The 23,044-nt window shown below is 48.1% G+C and overlaps 1 long non-coding RNA gene across 1 annotated transcript; it reads right to left on the bottom strand.

Annotated features, from left to right (window-relative positions):
* Window positions 1–12,018: 12,018 nt before the first annotated feature.
* Window positions 12,019–15,037, bottom strand: LOC103796232 (uncharacterized). The gene is made up of 3 exons (XR_623946.5): window positions 14,843–15,037; window positions 13,732–13,801; window positions 12,019–13,399 (listed from the first exon to the last, which is right to left on the bottom strand). It is a non-coding gene; the product is annotated as an uncharacterized LOC103796232 (long non-coding RNA).
* Window positions 15,038–23,044: the final 8,007 nt, after the last annotated feature.

Genomic DNA, 23,044 nt, shown 5'->3' with positions numbered 1-23,044 from the left:
CTGCCGCCCCCAGCAGCTGCCCCAGCCAAATGCCTCTGAGTGGAGATCGGACCCCTTGGAGAAGCCTGATTCTCTCCTTAAAACCTGCTCATCCCTGGCCAATAGCATCCAGGACAGGGGTTTCCTGGCAGAGAACAGAGGGCAGAGGGTCTCAGGACTGATGCCCTGGTTGCCTGCAAGTCTATTGTCTGCCTCCGTTCCCACACCCAGTCCTGCCACTTCCGTGAAGCTCTCCTGGATTGGTGCTTTCCCCCTGGCTTGGGAAGGTGATTTATGGCTCATGTGCCTCAACAGGCCTAACCTTCCCTGACCCCTTTAGAATTCCCTAGACACCCACTCTGTTTACAGGCCCCAAGCTAGATGCAGCAAGATCTAAGGATTTAGAGAGGGTCCCCAGCCTCAGAGAGCTGTCTACTGGGGAAAGAGTGATCCATGAATGAATCATCAAAACACCCTGTGGGAGCACCCAGAGAGAACAACGGACTCTCTTGTGGACACCCAAGAAAGGTCCCCAAGGAGGAAGTGTTGCTATTCTTCTTCTTGCGTACTGAAGGATGAGTAGGAGTGCCCAAGCGGGTGGGGTGGGCTGCTGTAGGGAAAGGCTTTCCAGGCTTAGAGACCAGCATGAATGAAGGCCAGGAGGCATGACAATATGCCTTGGGATGTCCCTGAGGTGGCTGACACTGGATCCAGGGCTCCTTGGATTATTTGAGACCTGTTGCTTCAGACCCGCTGAGGGCTCTGTCTGACTTGAAGCTACCAGTTTTCCAGGCAAGATAAGAAGTCATGGCAGGAGTAGAGGATCGCAGTGAGAGGGCAGAGACCACATACAGCGGAGAGAGCCCGGACCAGAGCCAGGGTTTTCACCTCACTGTGCTGTGCCCTGCCGCGTGACCCTCTCTCAGCTCTTCCATGTCCCTTCTTGGCTCCCACTTTCTCCACATGTAGGATGGAGGCATTGCATGGCTGACTCCATGCACACTCAGGAACGAGCAGGTCTTGCCAGAGTCCCTGCTTCTCCCTGTCTTCTCAGCATCCCTTCTCTGGGCCTCCCTTCTCTGGGCAGGAGGGCAGCTGCCCATCCTCTGACTCCATCCACGTGGCCCACATAGGGCTGGGTACATCACCCAGGTCAGCCCTGGGGTGAAGCAGAAGCTGTGTGAGGCGAGGGCCCAGCATGAGATCAGAAGCCTGTTCCCCAGACTGGAAAGAAGTTAACTTGGGGACCCCACCAAGAAGTGCTGGGGAACCGTGAATAGCATAGTCTTCTGCTTCTCCCAATGACGTAGTACAACTTGTCCGGGCCCATCTGAACTTGGCCTGGGAGAATATGGTGATCTTGCCTGGCATGGCGACTGGACCACCAGTGCTGGGGCTGTGACCCTCAGGTGTCTCCACTGGACTTAGGGGTCTAAGACACCTGGATTCACATGCTGTGTCTCTGCTCCTTACTTACCTTGGGTAAGTCACTTCCCTTTCTCCATGCCTCCTTTTTCCCAGCTGTCAAATGTGACTGGTTCTAGCACCTACTTAGGAGGGCGGTAAGGGTTCAGTTGTCAAGGTATACACAGTGCTTGCATCGTGCTTGTCTCAGGGTGCACAGTAAAAGCTTGGGAATTATTCTTGCTTTGCTTGGCCTCTGTTTGGATGGAAGCTATGGGTGAGCAGTGGGTGGGAGTGGGGATGAGGAAGTTGGGAGCTTGGCCTGGTTATTCTGGACTCTGGACTTCTTGGAACTAGGGACCATGGTGGCGTGGGGGCAGCTGGAAGTGTGGGTGATGATACAGCCTGTGAGGCATTGCCTACAGCAGCAGGCATCACCGCCTCCACCATGCACATGGGCAGTCTGCCAGCCACCCCCAAACAAAGGCTGCAGAAGGGGAGCAGAGCAGGCTGATGACAGATGCAGAGAGGCTGGTGCAGGCAGGGCCAGGGCAAGGGGCTAGAGGCGGCCTGAGGAGGCAGCTCTTTGCGAAGGCATCCCCAGAGAAGGCTGAGATCCAGCAGAGTTCACATTTCAGCAGCTAGTGTCCCCACCCTGCCCCAACACCAGTGACATTTATCCTCGTTGCATGGTGTTGGAACCTGAGGCCCAGAGAGGCTAAGCCACTTGCCCAGGGTTCACATGTGCTTAGATATGGAGGTTCTGGGACAGAAACACTCATCTCTTGCTTCTACATATCTGGTTAACTCTGAATCCCAGACCTTGGAAACAGGGGAATGGACTTCTTCAGGCCCCTTTATGCCCAGGAATCTTTGAAGGAAGGAGGATGAACTCCCACCACCTAATGCCTTTGAAGGAACGAGGATAAACTCCCAGCACCTAATGCCTTTGAAGGAACGAGGATGAAGTCCCAGCACCTAATGCCTTTGAAGGAACGAGGATAAACTCCCACCACCTAATGCCTTTGAAGGAAGGAGGATGAACTCCCGCCACCTAATGCCTTTGAAGCAGGGACATCCCACCAGGGGTGGGCAAAAGCAGACACAGGACACCAGGGGCTGGCACTGACTTGGTTTCTCCATGATCAAGTGGTGGCTGTTTCTGCCCTGACCTCTGATCTCTGGCCCATTTGACTAAGGGTCTTGGGTCTCTGTTTCTCCTTAGCTATCTTGGGATGGGAGCTTGGAATAGGCTTGTCCCAGAAACTAGAGAGAGGCAGGGAGGTGGGGAGAACATGGGGAGAAAGAAACATCTGGTCTTGGGGCCTTGCTGCTCTCCATCCATTCAGGCCCTTCCCTGCCTCTTCTTCCCTTTCAAGCCAAAACTTTTCCACTCTTTCTTATGAATAATTTTGAACATAGACAGAAATAGATACAATAACACCATGAACCCCATTACCTCTTCCAATAACCGTTAACCCATGTCCAAACCCCATATGTCAATGCCCCGCCTACTTCTTCCCCTTGTATGATTTTGAAGCAAATTTCAAACATCCCATAATTTCATTTGTATATACTTGATTATGTATGTCTAAAACATAAGGACTTCTTTTTAAAACATAAGCACAATATCATTAGCATACTAGAAAAATTAATAGCAATTCCTTACACCAGCAAGTATCCAGTCAGATTTCAATTTGTCTCATAAATTTGGTTTGTTTGTTTGGACCAGGATCCAAATAGGGTCTGCACTGCAATTATGATTGATTGATCTGTCTTTTACATGTAAGTTTCCCTCCATATCTTTTTTCCCCTTGCAATTTATTTATTTTTTTAAAAAACTGGGAAACTGGGTTGTTTGTCCTGCAGTTTGTTATAGTCTGGAATTTTCAGATTGCATCCTGTGTTTTAACAGGTTCACCTCTTCTCTGTATTTTCTGTAAATTGTTGGTTGGATAGAGGCTTGGTCAGATGCAGATTTGATTTTTTTGGGGAAGACTGCTCTGTAGGAGATGTTGTGTTCTTCTCCCAGGGGCACATAATGCCTGGGTATCTTCAACCAAGTTTCTAGAGCATCTTCACTTGCTGGCTCCACCTCCTCTTCTCCTACTTTCACGTTCACTTCCCAAAGTCAAGCAAGTGAATGAGACACCTATTCACCAAAACAGCCACCAACAAACTTATTATTGCTGCAGGGACATTTCTCCCTCCTTGCCTTACATGACAACTTTTAAAAGTCACCGTTGACTATTTCCTCTTGCTCAAAATGTCCCATTCCCTTGGTGTTCAAGAAAACATTCTCTCTGGTTCTGCTCTGACTGTTGACCATTCTTTTCAAGCTTCTTCCCGGTCTTCTCATGCTCCGTCTGCCCCTGAAGTGATGATGCTCCCTCCTGGTTCTGACCTTTGGCCATACTTTCTTCACTCCCTTCAGAGTCATTATTCATTTACAAAACGTAGCCACCACCACCTGAACACAGATAAATTCATCCACATCTATTTCCCTGGCTACCCCTCACCTGCAAGCCTCAGACTCATGTATCCAATTGCCTATTTGACAAATTCACTTGAATATCTCACAAGCTCCTCGAATTCATCATGTCCCCAAATGTGCTCACTACCTTCCCCTGGAATCCAGCCAGTCCTCAGGAAATTTTTCTCTCTCATTCAATAGCACCACTAACTCCTCTGTTACCCAATGTGAGCTTGGGCTGCATCGTCTCCCACCTCTTCTCCCTCGTATCTTCACTTAATTGGCTACTAAGTCTTACTAAGTCTTACAGATTTCATCTCTTTAATATCTCTTGAAGTCATCTTCATCTCTCTCCTCCAATTACCCTGTTGTAGGGTGGCCCTTGACAGCCTTCATCTCCACTATTGTAGCAGCTTCATTGCTGATGCCTCTTCCTTGACTCTCAGTCTCCTCGGGGTCCTTCAAGTTGGTCCCAACACTGCCCCTGGGCTGATGACTCTACAATAGAAATCTAGCAGTGTCTCCCTTGCATAACCCTTTCACAGCTCCCCACTGCCTCCAGAATAAAGTCCTAGAGTCCTGGCATAGCATTCAAGGCCTTTCAAAATGCATCTCTACTTGTCTTCTGGCCACATGGCTCAGTGTTCCCTGAGAAGTAACATGGGTTCCTCCAACAGGATGACTCATGTGGCCAAAATTCTGCTCTTGCCATTTCCTTCTTCTTCCAGGAATTTCCCTTCTCCTTTCACAGCCCACCCTGTCACTTGTCCTTGAAGATTCAGTTCAGAATGTTTCATTAAGGAAGATTTTCTGATACCCTGGCCCTCAATCTCTGGCCTCCAGTCTGATTCAGTGCCCTCTCTCTGTCCTCGCATCCCAGTTTCCTCATCTGTAAGAATGTATTATACGGATGAAATACATAAATGTAAGTAAAGAATGTAAAACAGCAAACACAGTAAGTGGCTCTGTAATGCTATTACTATTACTTCTAGCACGACATTTTTCATATTAGATTGACACTATTTCCTGGTCAGTCCTCCGTCCTAGGCTGTGATTTCTCCAAGCACTTTACTCTCTTTATGCTGCGTCTCCTGTGCCTTGGAAGAGTTCCTGTCATGTAGCATGTACCAAATGTTGGAGAAGTTTAACACCCATAAGCCTCTGTGAATTCCCAATATTTAAGCCCGGGTCTCACACACACAAACTTCTGGAATACTTATAGCCATGATTCTATAGCCCCTCATTCATTTGTTTTGTTGGAGACACAACAGAGACAGCCAGTTGTCCTCCAATTTCCATACCTCACTTTTTTTTTGACGTAATGATATAATTTTTACTTGGAAACATGATACATCAGTCAACTTGGGCTTCCCACAACAAACTACTACAGACTGGGTGGCTTCAATCTAGACAATTGCTTTCTCACGGCTCTGGAGTCCAGAAGACCAAGGTCCAGGTGCTTGTGGGGTTATTTCTCCTGAGGCCTCTCTCCATGGCTTGCAGAGGGCCACCTTCTCACTGTGTACTCACATGGCCTTTTCTCTGTGCATGCACATCCCTGGTATCTCTGTTCTTGTTAGGACACCTGTCATATTGGATTAGGGTCCTGCTTTTATGATTTCAATTAACTTTAATGACCTCCTTAAAGGCTCTTTTTCCAAATACAGTCACATTGAGGATTATGGCTTCGACCAAGAATTTCCAGGGGAGGACAAAATTTAGTCTGTAACATATGGCATCTGGCAGAAGACAACATTTCCCAGATGCCCTTGCAGCTAGCTGTGGCCATGTGACTAAGTTGTAGCTAATGGGGTATGAGTGGGAGTAATTTGTGTGCAACTTCTTACTTTTGACTTTTGAGGGGAAGGAGCTGGCCTTCTTGTCTTTCCCCCTTCCCATTGGTTGGTACGTGGGTGATTGGCAGGAGCTGGAGTAGTCATCTGGTAGACAGAAGAATGGCCTTTCCTCAAAATGTACACCTCCTAATCCCTAGAACCTGTGTGTGAAAACATTACGTTACATGGCAAAAAGGACTTTGCAGATGTGGATAAGTTCAGGGTCTTGAGATGGGGAGATTATCCTGGATCGATGAAGTGGGCCCAGTGTATTCACAGGAGTTCTTATAAGGGAAAGAAGGAGTCAGAGTCAGAGATGAAAATGTAACTATGAAAGCAGAGGTTGTAGTGATGTGGCCACAAGCCAAGGATTGCAGGTAGCTTCTAGAGGCCAGAAAAGGCAAAGAATGAATTCTCCTCTAGAGCCTTTGGAAGGAGCACTGCTCTGCCAACCTTGATCTTAGCCCCATAAGAATCAGTTCAGACTTCTGACCTCCAGAATTGTAAGATAATAAATTTGAATTGCTTTGAGCCACTAAGTTTAGAGCAATTTGTTTCAGCAGCAATGGGAAACTAATATACCACCTTAGATCATGTGGTGGAAGCTGCACATAGAAAATCCACAGAGCAATGAGAAAGAGAGAGAATCTAGGTACCTGTTATTGTTAAGCTGCCACACAAGTCTTTAATCATCTACCTGGAATTTTATGTAAGCAAAGAATAAACTGCAATTTTTAGGTCTCTTTGTAATTACAGTGATCTAATCTGTATCCTACTGATATGCATACCTACTATGGTTCTGGCAATGACATGGGCCCTAGGCATTAAGATGTATATCATATGTGGTAAGTGAGGTGGCTGGGATATGCACAGAAATTGTGTGAACACAAAAAAGGAGGTGAGAAATATTTGTTATACTAGGCTGACTACTGCTAGGTAAATAAGAAATGCTCTCCTCATTTTGCAGATGAGATCAAGAAGTTGGGGGGCTGTCTCCCAGGCAGACAGATGGCGTGTGCCTGAGGAGGAGGTAGAGGTTCTAGGGTAACCTTTAGGGAAGATGTGAAGTGAGCTCCCCTTGCAGGGAAGCAGTGGGAATGATGTGGGCTGTGATGTCACACTCCCTAGGGTGTACTCATGACTCTACCACTAGCTGTGTGACTTCCACAAGCCCCTCAATCTCTCTGAGCCTTCATTTCCACATATGAAAAGTGGAAATATTAATTTATATTTCAAAAAGTGATGTCGTATGACCAGGAGTGGTAGCTTATGCCTGTAATCCTAGTACTTTGGTAGGCCGAGACTAGTGCATCCTTCGAGTCCAGGAGTTTGAGACCAGCCTGAGCAACATGGTGAAACCCTGCCTGTACAAAAATTATCTTAAAAAATTAGTTGGCCATGGTGGCATGTGCCTGTAGTCCTAGCCACTTGAGAGGCTGAGAGGTGGGAGGATCACTTGGGCCCAGGAGGCTGAGGCTGCCGTGAGCTGTGATCATGCCACTACCCTCTAGCCTGGGTGACAGAGCAAGACTCTCTGTCAAAAAACAAAAATGCTGTTATGGATATGAAGTAGGAGAATGCAGGAAAAGTGCATCCAAAGCACAGAGCTAGGAATATAGTGAGTACTCAGTCAGCAGCTACTGGCTGGGCATGGTGGCTCAGACCTGGAATCCCAGCATTTCGGGAGGCCAAGATGGGAGGATTTTTTGAGGTGATCCAGCTTGAGTTTGAGACTAGCCTGTTCTCGAGCCTGGATCTTCAGTTTGCTAGCCTGGCAACATAGTGAAACCCCATCTTTACTAAAAATAAAAATATTAGCTGGGCGTGGTAGTAAGTACCTGTAGTCTCAGTTACTTGGGAAGCTGAAGTGGGAGGTGGTTTGAGCCTGGTTGAGCCTGGGAGGTTGAGGCTGCAGAGATCTGTGATAGCGCCACTGCGCTCCAGCCTGGGTTACAGAGTAAGAGTCTCTCTGTCTCTGAGAGAGAGGGATCTCTCAAAAATAAATAAACAACCAAACAAACCCGGCAGCTACTGTTAGATCTCACCTGTTCAAAACTCCAAACCTCAACGATCAGACCCACCTATCAAATGCTGGAAAAGTCTAACACCCATCAACCTCTGTGAATTCCCAACATTTAAGCCCGGGTCTCACACACACAAACTTCTAGAATACTTATAGCCATGATTTTATAGCCCCCGCCCAAGTAAGAGAGGAAGAGGTGAAAGGGTTTGCCATGTTGTCCCTCCTTTCATCTCCCTCTCTTTTGTCCTAAATGAAGATGAAGTTCACATACGGCATGAGTCCAACTATAGGAAAAGGCCAAACTATGGAAACAGTAAAAAAGATCAGTGACTATTAGGGGTTGAGGGGATGGAGGGTTGAATAAGCAGAGTGCAGATAATTTTTAGGGCAGCAAAACTATTTTGCATGATGTTGTAATGGTGCATATATGTCATTATCTACTTGTCAAAGCCCATAGAATATACAACACAAAGAGTAAGCCCTAATGTAAACTGTGCATTCTGGGTGATGATGATATGTAGTTTCATCGATGTTGGTTTGTTGATTATAACAAATGCCCCACTCTGGTGCAAGATGTTGACAGTGGGGGAGGCTGTGTATGTACAGGTGCAGGGGGTATATGAGAACTCTCTTGCTTTCTGCTCCATTTTACTGTGAACCTGAAACTGCTCGGAAAAATAAAGTCTGTTTTTTTGTTTGTTTGTTTGTAGATGGTGATTTATTTAGAGAGAGAGAGAGAGAAACAGGAGAAGGAGAGAGAAAGAAACAGCTAACTCTCACACTAAGAAAAAGAAAAGACGGAATCCAGGAGAGGAGTCTATGTTTTTTTTAATGGCATGTATCTCTTATCTATTACCATGATAATTCTGTGTATTGAACCACTCTCCAAAATACAGTGACTTCAGTTTCTGAGTCTGCAGGTTGGCTATTTGGATTGGGCTGTTTTCCTGGACTCTGCTGGGCTTACTCACATGCTGTACTTGACTGGCCTTGGCTGATTCAAGCTGGTCTTGGCCAGGCAACTGGGCGACTCAGCTGTTCTCCACAAGCCTCACTTCCAGCAGGCTAGCCTAGGCATGTTTTCATGGTAATGGTAGTGGTACAAAAGTGCAAGCAGAAACATAATCATATTTCCTAAACCTCTGCCTGATTCACATATGTTAATTCCTCATGGGTCAAAACAAGTTACATGGCTGAACTCAGAACTGAGACATGGAGAACTATACATTATGCCTCCTGATATGAAAAGCTGCAAAGGGTCACCAGGCAAAGGGTGTGGATACAAGGAGGAGTGAAGAACTGGGTTCATTAATTAGTCCACCACATGGAGGTAATAGTACACCCACCCCAAGGGGTGCTGCAAGGGTCAGATACGGTCAAATATATGTGTTTAATATAGTGCCTGGCCCATAATGGGAACTTCTAAAGTGGTTCATTCCTCCTTACCTACAGGAGTCTTTGGATATGTATGGGACTCTTCAGATGGAGTAGAAGGTATTGAGAATCACTGGCACCACAGGAGCAAGGGTTGCCTCATGATTTGTGCTTTGCTCAGTAGAGGTACCAGCGGGAGCCTTTGTTATGTGTTATAGCTGTTTCTTGGGTTAGGTCTTCAGCCATAACAAGTAAGACGCTGCTGGCTGGCAGATACTCCCTTATCATTTACAGAGTCACATTCATCAGAATAGATTTCCTGCCAAATGAGAAGAGTCACTGAAATCCTTTGAGACCATTAGCTTCCCTCCCACTATACAAACATAAGTCCCCTAACAAATGAAAATGGATTCTCCTGCTTTTTGAGCAATATGATCATGACGATAAGAATAATAATATTAATAGCTCCCACCTACTAAGCAGGAAAACAGAATCTCATCTGATTCTCACACTAGCTCGCCCAGGTAAGTACTATTACTATCCCACTTTTACAGATGAGGAAACGGAGGCTCAGGGAAGCTATTCAGCTAGTAGTTGGCAATGTTGGGATCATTGGGACCGTTGGGACTGGAACTCATGTGTCTCCAAGGCCAACACTCGACTCTACCTTTTCTCCCTGACACAGCCTGTGTTTATTCCACTGATCTCAAGTCAGAGGTCCCTTGTCATTTGTGTTACTTTTTGCTAGCTCATTTCTGCCACCCTACACAGGCTTCATGTCACATGATGATGGGGAATGAAGATCCACCATGAGAGGGTCATGGCCAAAGGGGATTTTTTCCAGGTCTGGGCAGGTGAGGCAGGGACCCCAGTTTCAGGGCCAATCCCTCCCAGAGTTACATGTGAAACCTCCCCCTCTCCCAGAAGGCCAATGCCTGCTGGTCATTTTTGGGATAGCCTGAAGGCTTGGCCAAAACCAAGGCCTGGAACTGGCCCTCTTCCCAGGGCCCTGACCTCTCGTGGCTTGTATGTAGGGGTCAGTGAGAAGCAGGACTCCAGGAAGGAAGACAAGGCCCCAAACCTCAGGACTGAGTTGGAGAAACCAGAGAAGGCCCCAGAACAGCTGACTCTGGGCGCCACGTATTGGAGGCAGTCACCCCCTCCCCTACACTGGCTGTGCTGTGAGTCACGGGTTTTAAGCTGAGCACTCTGGGAGATTAACCAGCTTTGTGACCAGCTGCTGGAGGAGGATACTTGGCCGAAAGAAGCAGGATAAAATTACCCTCTCAGAAGTTTATAGGAAGGCCCATAAATGCCCCCAACTGCTGTGGGGCCCATGTTCTGGGGCATTCCTGGGTGTTCCCCCTGGGCAGATCATCAATGACTGTACTCATCTCCCCTGCTCCTCACCCATCTAGTAGGTTCTACTAATCTGGCACTCATTGGGAATGTCTGCCATTTGGGGCCCCATGGTTCCAAGAGGGTCTTGGGCCATGGGCTTTCCTTGCCTAGATAATAGACACTAGAAACAGAGCCCATCCTGAAGTCAGTCGGAGGAATCTGGCTCCTGCCTGGCCTAGGCTTGGGGCAGAGGCTGGTGGGAAATGCCTGAGCAGGATGGCGGCCCCTGACACACAGGCTGTCCCAGCCAGGGTGAAAGTGACAGGAAGAACTCCAACCCAGGGCCCTAGAATGCAATGTATCAAGGGGCTGAGGAGCGCCTGAAGCCTTGGAGGGGGAACCAGAAGACCTGGCTTCTAGCCCAAATCTTCCTCTGAGCTTCTGACCTTAGTGTCCCCATCCACCAAAAGGAGAACTTGTTATTTTCAACCTGTGTTTTCTGGAGTCCTGGGCCATTCAGAAGTGCTATAAGGATTTCACAAATGTTGGATTAGATTTCAGGCCAGAGTATCCACCAACCATCATACATATTTACCCCCTGATTTCATAGATTTGTTTTCATTGAAATAGCCTCATTTTTTTCCTCCACTGATGGACTATCCATTCATTCAACAATTATATCTTGAATGCCTACTATGTGCCAGGCTCTTTTGTAGTATAAGAAATAATAACTGCTATGGCTGGGCACAGTGGTTCATGCTTGTAATCCCAACATTTTGGGAGGCTGAGGTGGGCAGATGACCTGAAGTCAGGAGTTTGAGACCAGCCTGGCCAACATGGTAAAACCCCATCTCTACTAATAATACAAAAATTAGCCAGGTGTGCCAGGTGTGGTGGCATGCACCTGTAATCCCAGCTACTCTGGAGGCTGAGGCAGAAGAATTGCTTGAAGCCAGGAGGCGGACACTGCAGTGAGCCAAGATCGCACCACCACACTCCAGTCTGAGTGACACAGCAAGACTCCGTCTCAAAAAAAAAAAAAAAAAAAGAAAAGAAATAACAGTTATCTACATGAACTTATTAATCAATTTATGGCACAAAATAATGCTTCTGTCTGCTTTACATATCAGGGTTTCACCTAAGAATTTATCTGAAGACAGGATTCCACTCCTAAAAAAGTTTGGCTTGGGATGATCTCCCGGGTGCCTCCCTGTCCACCTGGCTCCATTCTCAAAACACTAAGCTGCCAGTCCCTTGGGGAAAGGTCTAGAATAGGTGAAGAGGAGACACTTTAGCCCCTGGGTACCCACTGGCATGGGGATTTCTCCACATGGTGGAGAGGCCACCATCTGAGTGAGGTCCTATGTGTCCTCCGTACCAGGGCCTGAATGTTACATGGGCAAGAGGAGGACATTGGGTGAAGACTCTGCCTCTGGATCCAAAAATGGGGCATTCAGAAGAGCCTAACCTGGCTATACCCCTCCCTCCCCATTATCCTACCAACAGCCCACCCTCCACTGGTGCTACTACTGATTCCAACTTCTGCCCTGTGCCAGGCAGTTTACATACATCCTCTTAATCTTGCCAGGTGGGTATTTTCAGTCATATTTTATAGATGAGGAAGGGAAGGACCTACTCCAGGCAAACCCTGTGCTAAGTGCTGGGGATGCAAGCAGAGAGTGGGACCGGGCCCCTTCTAGCCTAGTGGGAGATACTGCATCTTATCTAACACAGGCACTACTTACTATAGGACAGGAACTTTTCCTAACTCAGTCTCCTCAATACCAGCATTTGCTATCATGCCCATTTGACAGATGAGAAAACTGAGACAGAAATACTAGTGTCTCAAGGTCATAAAGGAAGTAAGAGCTGAGATTTGAACCCCAGCCCTTGGGCTCCTGAGCCCATGTGTGTAACTACCATGCTGTGCCCTCTAACAGCCAAGGTAATATTCTACAAGCATTCCTTCATTCCTTCACTGGGACCATTGAGAGGAAAGGACAGTCCTTGCTATCCCACTGCTCTCAAGCTAATGTGGGAGGCAGAGGCATAGCAGAGAGTCACCACCTAGGGTGAGGAGAGCAGCACCTGGGGTCAGCATTGGAAGACAAGGGCATGGAAAGATGTGGGGTGTGAATCTTGGCTCTGCCACTGACCAGTCCAACACTGACCTTGGACAAGGGATATAGCCTCTCTGAATTTCTATTTCCTCATCAGAAAGATGAGGATCATAATACCTATGTTTCAGGATTGATTTAGGATTAAACAAACAATGCACACACAGTGTCAAATACTGTGCAAAGAAAGACATTAGGTGCCTGGTAAACGGTAGCTGTTATTATTAACAGAACTAAAGAGTGGGTGGGGAAAAGGAGGTCAAAGAGGATTCTGGAACTTGTTTCTCTAAGTTCTGTTCTTGGCCAGAGGGTGGCCTTCTGTGCCCAGCCCCCTCTTCATCCCCAAGCCTGTCCAGGCACCTGCTGTGGGTCCTGGCATCCCCAGGCAGGGCCAGGGAAGAACCAGGAGGGCGGGTAAGGACAGCCCAGCCCAGCTCCTCACTGCTGGGGAGCCTGGTGTGGGGGCAGGGCTGCTCTTGGCAGATGGGTGCTCCCTAGTTGGCGAGAAGGCCTGTGTGTCTGTGGAGGAATAATTAGAGGCAGGGGTAGCCACACTCTCCTACTCCTTAGAAATGAAGGTTCTAGCAGCCTCTCTCTAGGGGTTCATGGTAGGGGTAAGGGCAGTGGCTCTGCCTGCCCAGTGCCTCAGCTCAGTGCCCATATCCCTGTCACTTATCCCTCCAGGCCTGGTCTGGGCCCTGTCTTTGTTCTTATGCAGCAACTGTCTCCAGGAGGTGGAGATGACTGGAATAGCCAGAGTCAGGTGTGATCCAAGGTTCTGCAAGGAAAAGGAAGGGTGGTGTGGAGTCGGTTGCAGCAGAGCGGGCTTGCCAGTGGAGGTGGCTCCTCAGCTCTAGGAAAAGGGAAGGGAGTGTCCTTTCAGGCAGAGGAACAGCAGGTGCAAAGGCCTGGAGGCTCACCTATGAAGTTCGATAAAACCTCTCAGTTCTAACACAAGTTTTGTTCAGATCCAATTATTTTGGTAGGAAAGGGGGCATGTTAGAGCATGGCTGGGGGCCCTTAGGTAGGCCTTGGATGAGGAGGGGCCTAGGGGGACAGGCCTGAGTTTGAGGAGGACAGGTCTCCTGTCTGCTGTTTGAGAGGTCTCCATTTCAGCACCAGAGGCCTGAGGCCTGTGGGATGATGGCTGAGACACTCCGGCTGGGAAGGAGCTTGTGGTCTTACCAGACCCCTAATGAATCCCAGGATCTTTGCAGGTGGTTCCAGGGCCTCTTTGAACCTCAGTTTTACTTATCTGAAAAATAAAGAGGTGTGATTTAGATGACCTCTGAGGACCCTCTTGCATTTCCTATCCCCAAACACTAGTAAGGTCAGGTACTTCCATTCATCTGAATACTACAGAAAGATGAATATGGAAGGATATTCACCGGCCATGTGTCCCCACTGGAACCCTTCCCATCCCATAGCTGTCAGGGTCTTAGCTAGCCAAAGGTATATCTGCAGAAGAAACTTGAGCAGCAGGTCCCGAGGAAGGTGGAAGCTCTTCCCCATACTGCTAAACACACTCAGAATATGGACGTGTCCCATAGACAGTCTAGTTACAGAGATACTCCGAATATGGGCTAAGGTCCTGGACAGTGACACACGGCCCACATAGGGTGAGAACAGGGATTGTCATATCAGAGAGGCACCCCCAGTTGGACCCCCGGGACCACACCGTCGCACAGTGACTAGAGCTCGCGGCCGCACGCAATCGAGTGCCTCGCCTCTCCCCGCGGCCCCTGGGGCAGCCTCGCTCCTGGGACCCCCTGGAGCCGGGCGCAGCCGGTGGCCATCAGCGCCAGCCGCAGGGCCCCCCGCGGCACACGTGCACTGGCCGTCCGCAGCCGCACCCCGCGCACACGCTGGCGGGGCTAACGAGCCCACAGCCCTCCAGGGCGGGAGGAAGCCAGTTGTCGGGCGGGGCCGCCGCGGTCACACAGCATTAGCCCTGCGGCCGCCCCGCCAGGTGCGGCCACTGCCCCTAATCCCTGGCCCCGGCCCCGCTAATCCGGGCCTGAACGACGCCACAGCTGGGGGCGGCCGGCCACGCGCCTCCCCTCACCGCAGCCCCGGCCTGGCCCCGGCCTCTCCAGGCGGCCGCGCGCCCACCGCCGGGCCCCTCCCCACGCCCCAGCGCGGCTCCCATCTCCCCGCTCTGCCCAGCGCTCTCTAACCCCTCCCCGCCATGCCCAGCGCTCTCCAGGCCCTCCCCGCCCAATGACCCGGTGCTGGCACCCCCGTCTCTCCCCAGCACCCCCACGGCCCCGCCCCAGATCCTCCCCGCTTTGCCCACCGGCCTCCATCTCTGTCCTCAGGCGGGCGGGAGTCACCAGCCCCATCCCAGTCTCTCCAACGCTGGACCGGCGGCGCCCAGCCCTGCGTTGGCGCCACCACCTGCCAGCTCCGTGCCTGCCCCTTCACTGGATCATGACTTGGGCTTCAGCTCCCTCACTCTCCATGCCTCTCACTTGCCGGCTGTGCCCTGCTCAGCGGGCCAGACCTTGGCCCCCTCCCTACCTGGATTTGCGGAGCCTCAACATTCATCTCCTCCCCCGCCACACTTATTCACAGCCTCCACCTGCTGACATACCCCGGCAAGACTCCCTTAAATCTTCTAGCTCTTACCAGACCCCTGATGAATCCCAGGATCTTTGCAGGTGGTCCCAGGGCCTCTTTGAACCTCAGTTTTACTTATCTGAAAAATAAAGAGGTGTGATTTAGATGACCTCTGAGGACCCTCTTGCCTTTCCTATCCCAAAATACTAGCAAAGTCATGTACTTCCATTCATCTGAATATTACAGATAGATGAATATGGAAGGACAGCCACCGGCCATGCGTCCCCACTGGAACCCTTCCCATCCCTTAGCTCTCAGGTTCTGAGCTAGCCAAGGCAGCTTTTAGCCTCTGGCACAGGGTGCGTAAAAGCGTACAGAGTGGAACCTGGTTGCTTAGGTCTGGGCCAGGACTTGGGTCTCTGCCACCTTGGGATGCATGTCTCCTAGAAGGGTGCATCTCTGAGGCTGGCCTGCTGGGGGTCCTGGCCTCAGGCACTGCCAGCATTAGTGCTGATGGACAGCCCTAGCAGGTGGGAGCCGGCTGGTCACCCCCGACAGCTCTGCCCACCTGTCACCCTCTTTGCTTGGGTGACCGGCTGCCTGACCCACTGACCAACTTCTTGCTGCTTCCCAGCACCCTGGGCACTGTGCACAGTGCCCCACCCCTCTCCCTTCAGCTTTTCCCAGCAATGTGCTGGCTCAGAGCACACAGCACACACATATCATGCATATGCACATTCACACTGCACACACAGTCACACACTAACATAGGGCTGCCTGCATGCGCACCCCACATCTGAACCTGCTTCATACTCATGCAAACTGAGCCAAGTTGCTTCTCTCCGGGTGGAGAATATTGGTATTGCCATCTCTGTGGCAATAGGGCCACATGGATAAAGCAAAGGCATTAAGTCTGGATCACCAGATGCCTGTCCTGGCTCTGTGATATCCTAACGTGTAGCCTTGTCAAGTTACTTAACCTTCCTGCACCTAATGTTCCTGATCTGTCAAATGGAGCTGATTATATCTCATAGGATTTTGAGAATCAAATGAGAAGATCCATGGAAAGGACTTAGAGCAGTTATCAGTACTGTGTGAATTCACAATACATTTTCACTGTTAGTAGTATCCAGGAGGGGCTGAGGGTCTCTTGGGCACACCTTGATAATGTTCCTTTAGTCAGTCATCTCTGGCTATAACTATTCAAATGGTAACAAACCGTCCTGATGGTACTGTTCTTCCTCTTATGAAGGCTGTGTCAGTGGCCCAGATGAAATCAGGACATGCCATTTTCACAGCCTTACCTTTATCTTGATAATGATTGTTCATTCTTTGTTGTTTAAAAAAGAGAGGACACTAGAGTGATCCATGTGGAAATAAATTATAGTTGGAGACATTAGTATGAACTCTGTTTAGCTTAATATAGATATAGATCGTTACCAGAAAAACATACATACATGCTCACATATCCAGGTTAGTGTACACATATATACTTCCTTTGCCAGTTAAGAGGGCCTAAGGGAAATGATACCCCAGTAGTAATGGCCATACCCAGTTCCCAGTTCTTAGTTTCTAATACCATTCTCCAATAAAATGGAAACAGGAGTCCTTGAAGAAATTGTGAATTCTAGGACTGGGGCGGGAAATATACCAGATGAGCCTGGAGTATCTTGTAGTGTCAGAAAGTAAGGAATATGCAAAAACAAAACAAACTGAACATAAATGCATACATAAAAATAAAATTGTAAAAACCCCACATTGATGGAAATCTATTTTAAAGAACACAGGAGCCAATGAAAGAGCTTACAATGGCCAAAGCTGGAACAATTTGAACAAATAAAGTACTATTGGGTTGTAGCCCAAAGTAAAAAAAAAAAAAAAACCAAGACAACAGGTAAAGGTAGATCTGGGTTGTTTAGAGAGCTCTGGGCTTGATCCTAGAGCTCACACATCCCTTTGGAATCTGTTCCAGACCCTCTCCCCAGATCAACATCAGCATCCTGGTCTGCGTGTCTTCAGATCCACCTTATTCTTTCTGGAAATGAAGGCAACATCTGCCTCCCCCATGCCCCAGGTCTCAAAGGCCATCTGCAACTTTTATTTCACCTCATGTGCTCCCAGTACTCAGAGTGGGATTTCTCGGGCCTAAAGAGAAGAATGTACCTGGCAGAACTCTGAGCTCTAGGAAAATCTCCTGCTACGTCTCCTTCTTCAGTCTGCTCCAACCAAACCTAATTCCATTCTTGGCCATATTTGAGAAACAAATGCAGCAGCTTGAGACTCATGGACCCTCTGGAGACAATAGCTGCAGATGAAGCTGTAGAGTTTTGCTTCTTTTCCACCCTCAGCCCACCAAAAAAAGCCTTCTTTGTTCTGTTTCTTGCCCTGAACAAAACTCAAGAAATCCCTTTTTGCTGACTTTAGTATTTCCCTAAGTCTCGCTCCATCGGGGTCCTCTCCTTTCCTGCTCCCTTTTCTGAAGTCATCTCTTTCTTTGGTTCAGCTTCAGGTGTCTGTTCTGTCTCTTATTTGGGGGTATAGTCTCTATATGTTCTTTATTGTAACTATTAGAGAGTATTATAATGTCTTTTATAATCTTTCCTATGCTCTATTACTTCTTAAATTTAGAAGCTTAAAACAACAAAGGTTTGTAGTTGCACAGTTTCTGTGGGTCGAAAGTCCTGGAGCCATTTAGCTGCAGTCTGGCTCAAGTCCCTCACAAGGCTGCAGTGAAGGTTTTGGCTGGGGCTGCAGTCATCTCAAGATTTGACCAGGGGAGGATGCACGTCCAGCTCATTCATCTGGCTGTTGGCTGGAGACATCAGCTCGTTGCCATAGGGGCCTCTCAATGGGGTGACTCCCCACATGGCAACTGGCTTCTCTTAGAGCGAGTGAACCGAGAACATGCACCCTAAACACAGCCACACCTATTTATAACCTAACTGTGAAAGTGACAACCCACTACTGCTGATACACATACTCAGAGGAAGTGATTACAGTGTGTCAGAGGCAGGGATCACTGGAAACCATTGTAGAGGCTGCCTACCGCATTTCCCACCTGGCTTCTCCCTGTACTCTTGTGCCTAACACAGGGCCCCCAGTAAATGGTTAGTACTCAGTAGATATTTGCTGAAAGAATGAAGGTGAGCATCAGAGGACACGCTGCAGAGTTTGTATATTTCTATATCGTTCTCTGCTATGCCCCCTACCCCTGGCTTATCCTATACTTTTCTTTCTGGGAATCATTTGCATTTAAATTTTAAGCATATATTATCCTTGAATAACACACTGGCTTATGGGAGCCTGTTTACCTCCTCCCCACACTTTTTGAGATTTGCCTTCCAGAAATGGGGACGTGATTGACATATATCTCATGTGGATAACTTCTATGGTGACCACAAACTAAAAAATGACGTGACTACTTTCTTTCAGGGGTTCTATCACCTGCCTTCATCTAACTGGTCAAAAGAAACCATTCCCCATGTCACATCCTCCCATGTGTTCACACCATGTGTGCTCACCTTCTCTCTTATGGCTCTTAGCCTCCTGAACTTCCCGGCTTTTGTATAGGTCTGCCTTCCTGGTAAACAATGAATGAACCCTCACAGGGTAGGAACAATTTAGCAAACATTCAATGAGCACTCACGGAAGCATGCATTATGTGCTAGCACTGGCCTGGAGACCAGGAAGGGACAAAGGAGTAACTCATGGATCCTCTAGCACCTGTGGATGGAACAGGTGCTCGGGAATACTTGCTCCTTCCAGGAGATCAAATTGTCGGCAAGTCTACCCAAAATAATTCTCGGATGCTGTAGTGGCAGAATTTCTAGGAATGGCTCCCAAGACTCCACACTCACTGGAACCTATAAATATGATACTCCCCTGACTGTGCTATGTTGTATGGTACAGTTGACCTTACAGAGGGGAGACGATCTGAAGGAGTCTAATCTAATCTCTTGAGTCACCAACAACAAAGAACTCTCTTAGGCTGGTTGCAGAAGAGGAAGTCAGAGAGATGTGGAGTATAAGAGATTCAAAGTGCTGCTGCTGGTTTGAAAAAGAGAGGGCCATGTAAGAAAGAATGCATGTAGCCTTAAAGTGCTGAGAGACAGCCAGCCAGCGAGGAATAGGGACCTCAGCCATATGACCACAAGGACAGTAATCTGCCCACAAAGTGAACAAGTTTAGAAGCAGATTCTTGCAATATGCCTCATGCCCACCCACCCCTGACATCTCAATTTCAGTCTTGTGTAACCTTGAAATTAGAACTCAGCCAAGCCCCTTCCAGACTACTGATCTACAGATCTGTGAGCTAATAAACAGGCATTTTAAAAAGTGGACAATTCATTCCCCCAGCCCCAGCAATCACGTATCTACTTTCTGTCTCTATGGATTTGCTTATTCTGGATATTTCACATAAATGGAATCGTACAATATATGGCTTTTGGTGTCTGAATTCTTTTGCTGAACATGTTTTCAAGGTTCATCCAAGTTGTAGTGTGGACCAGCACTTTCTTTCTTTTTATGATTGAATAATATTCCATTGTGTGGATATACTGCATTATATTTCTCCATTCATCAGTTAACAGACATTGGGCTGCTTCTACTTTTTAGCTATTATGCATAAAGCTGCTATGAATATTGTCAGAAGTTTTTGAGTAGTCACGTGTTTTCAATTCCCTTGAGTATATACCAGGAGTGGAATTACTGGTCATATGGTAACTTTATGTCCAACTTTTTAAGGACAGGTCAGACAGTTTTCTAAAGTGACTTCACTGGTTTAAACTCCCACCAGAAGTGTACAGTGGGGATACATCCACACGAATTCTTGTTATATCTGTCCTTTTTATTAGAACTATGCTGGTGGATATAAAGTAGAATCACATCACGGTTTTGATTTGCATTTCCTTAATAACAATTGATGTTACATGGGTATCATTCTGGGCCACCAAATTACCAATACAACAGTGAATTATATACTTGAAGAATGTTGGTGTTATACAATTTAAAAAGAAAAGAAAAAGTGGACCACAGTAAAGGAGCTCAGGATCGAGAAGGCGGAAGTTTCAACTGCAGAGAAAGGGTGGCCGGGGAAGGTCTGGTGAGATTTGAGCAGACTTGAAGGAGGTAAGGAGTTGGGAAGGTATATATCTGGTGGAAGAATATTTCTGGCAAAGAGAACAGGTACAACAAAGATCCTAAGGCACGATCATGTCTGTCAGGCTTGAGACACAGCGAGGAGGTTGGTGCACCAGGAGCAGAGCAAGGAGGAGAGTAGAGATGAGGTCCAAGTGTTAGTGGAGCCAGATGGTGCAGAGCCCTGCAGTCATTGCTGGGACCTTGGCTTTTAGGTTGAGTGAAATGAGGGAGGGCCTTTGAAGACTTTCAGCAAAGAGTTACGAGCCCTAACTTGGATTTTTAGAAGGATTCTTCTAGCTGCTGTAGCTGCTGTGCTGAGAAAGATGGGGTGGGCGTGTGAGGTTGGGGCAAGGGCAGAGGCAAGAAGACTTGTAGAGAGGGGTTGTACGGCATTAACCCAGCTGCAAGACGACCATAGCTTGGTTGATCATGGTAACAGGGGTGGGATTAGGAAGTAGTCAGCTTTTTGGTATAGTATTTGAAAGCAGAACTAATGGAATCTCATGACAGATTGGATGTGTTAGGAGTAGAGAGAGGAGACAAAACGATTATGAAATAGTACCAAAGTTTTTGCCTGAGCCACATGAATGAGGGAGTTACCCATAAGCTGAGATGGGAAAGGCTGTGTTTGTGGGCGGAGACCAAGAATTTTGTTTTGGATAGGTCAAATTTGAGAGGACTATTGGATATCCAAGTGATGACACCAAGTAGTTTGACAGATATGAGTTTGGAGTTCAGTTGAGAGATCTGGCTTGAGGATAGCCATTTGACAGTCATCAGCATATAAATGGTGTGTAAAGCAAGCCTGAAACACAATTCTTGGTGCTTTTGGCATATAGGATTGTTTCCCTTCCCCTGAACAAATTCATTTTCTTCATGCACAGGAACATTTCTATTTTGTTTCTGAGGGGTGAGTCTCATCCTACTACGTCTTCGGGAAGTTGGAAAGGTGCATTGACTTTGCTGACTTAAAATCTCAAGCTCCAGGGATTTATCATTCTACTCTGATCTCTGTCACTGCATTGTTCATCAGCCTCTCCTCCAAGTGACATCTCTGAAAAAGGGCAGCATCCCTGCGTTGCTCTTCTGTCTGGGTCATATCTGTGGATGCTATGCCAGTGTTATTTGGCCATATTTCTCCCTCTTCCTCCATTTTCAGTTTGTTTATAGTTTGGAGTCAGATCAGAAAGCTCTTGGTGTGGGCCCCAGTATACTGTCTGTTTAGGGAGTGTTAGATGGTGCTTTTAATTCAGAGAGTCATAGGATTTTAGGCCAGACCATGTTCTCAGGGGCAGGAAGTGAGGCTAGCTGTCAAAGATACCTCTGCCACCCCAGCCCTTCAACACAGGGATTTGGGATGGGCCCCAGGGTGAGGTGTTCCTTACTCTTGTTGGCTGACTATTCTCTGCCTGTTTCAGGAATGGAGACACAGTGGTCTGGGGTGGGCACAGCATGTGAAACAGATGGGATTGGGAGTCAGGGTGTAATAAACGGACATCCGGATTGCCTGACCTGTTTCACTCTGGAGTAGAGCTTTGAGGACTCTCAGAGTCATAGGGAAAGTGATTGAGTTGGAACACTCCTAGGAGCCTGGCCTGGTACCTCTCTACAAGCCCCCTGCCCTTTCCTTCCCCTGGATTCTTGCTCCCCTCTTCCTGTGGGCCTGGTTGTCCTGGCCTCCTCCTCCCCCGCTTCAGGAGTAGAGGGGCCAATTCAGGGCCCTGTGACTCAGGCGCGGGTGGGGAAGGATGTTTTGGATGCCGCTCTGCTGACGCTGGTGCCCTCTGTTCTTACATCCTCCTTAATTTACTGCCTGAGGAGGGGGCCAGGGCTCTGGAGAGGGGATTAGATGGTCCACACTGATCTGAGGCAACAGCTGTTGGGCTGGCAGCCGAGAAGTGAGCAGTGAGCAGGCGGTGGGGGAGGCTCATGCCTTCACTAGGGCCGGAAGGGAACTAGGCAGGCATCCGGATGGGGCCCTTAGGTAATGATGGCTCTGGAGGAAGCTGCCCTTGGTCTGAGGAGTAGGCTGCATTGACTTGTCTGGCCAATAAGGTCAAATCCAGGTGTCACAGGAAGAAGGCCTAGAGGGCCAACTGGTCAACCATCTTGCCAGCTTTCTGGAGAATATTGGGAAGTGTTTTCTTTGGCCTCCTGAAACCCAGAAAGGAGAAGATTGGCTCTGGGGCCCTGGTCCAAAGGGAAATCTTACCAAGCTCTAAGCTGTCATGCAGTTGCATGAGAGGACCCCTAAAGTCGAAGCTATTCTACACCAGTTGGAGCAATCCCTTCCACCATGACAGTACTCTTTTCTCCACTCACAAGGCCAGGCAGACTAGACAGTGGCATTTCCATTTGACAGATGGGGCAACTGAGGCCCACAGAAGTTGAGTGCCTTGTCTCAGGTCACACGTGGGGTTGGTAGGATGGATATGATTACAGCCCAGTGCTCCTAACTAAATTGTTCTGCTTCTTGAATACCAGTGCAACACAGTGATATTTGGCACTGGAGGCCAGCATCTCTTCTTCCCTGTAGTTCGTAACTCCAGGTGATAGCTTTGTCTAACAGAAAATAGCCCAGGCATGGGAGCCATAAGCCTGAACTCTTCGAATCAATTAATGTCCCCTTTTGGAGACTTGGTTTTCCCATGTGTATAACAGATAATATCTTGAATAGCACTATGACTGTCCTCAAAAGTATAACAGTCTTGTCTTAATCACTCAAAGGACAGGAAAGACTTTGGAGATCATTAAAAACATTGGAGTGAAGATTTGGGCTCTAGAATAAAAATATCTAGGA

The sequence above is a fragment of the Callithrix jacchus genome, chromosome 10 (assembly GCF_049354715.1).
Source record: "Callithrix jacchus isolate 240 chromosome 10, calJac240_pri, whole genome shotgun sequence".
NCBI classification, from domain to species: Eukaryota; Metazoa; Chordata; class Mammalia; order Primates; family Cebidae; genus Callithrix; species Callithrix jacchus.
The sequence above is the reverse complement of the archived record's forward strand: the minus strand, read 5'-3'. Positions and strand labels throughout refer to the sequence as shown.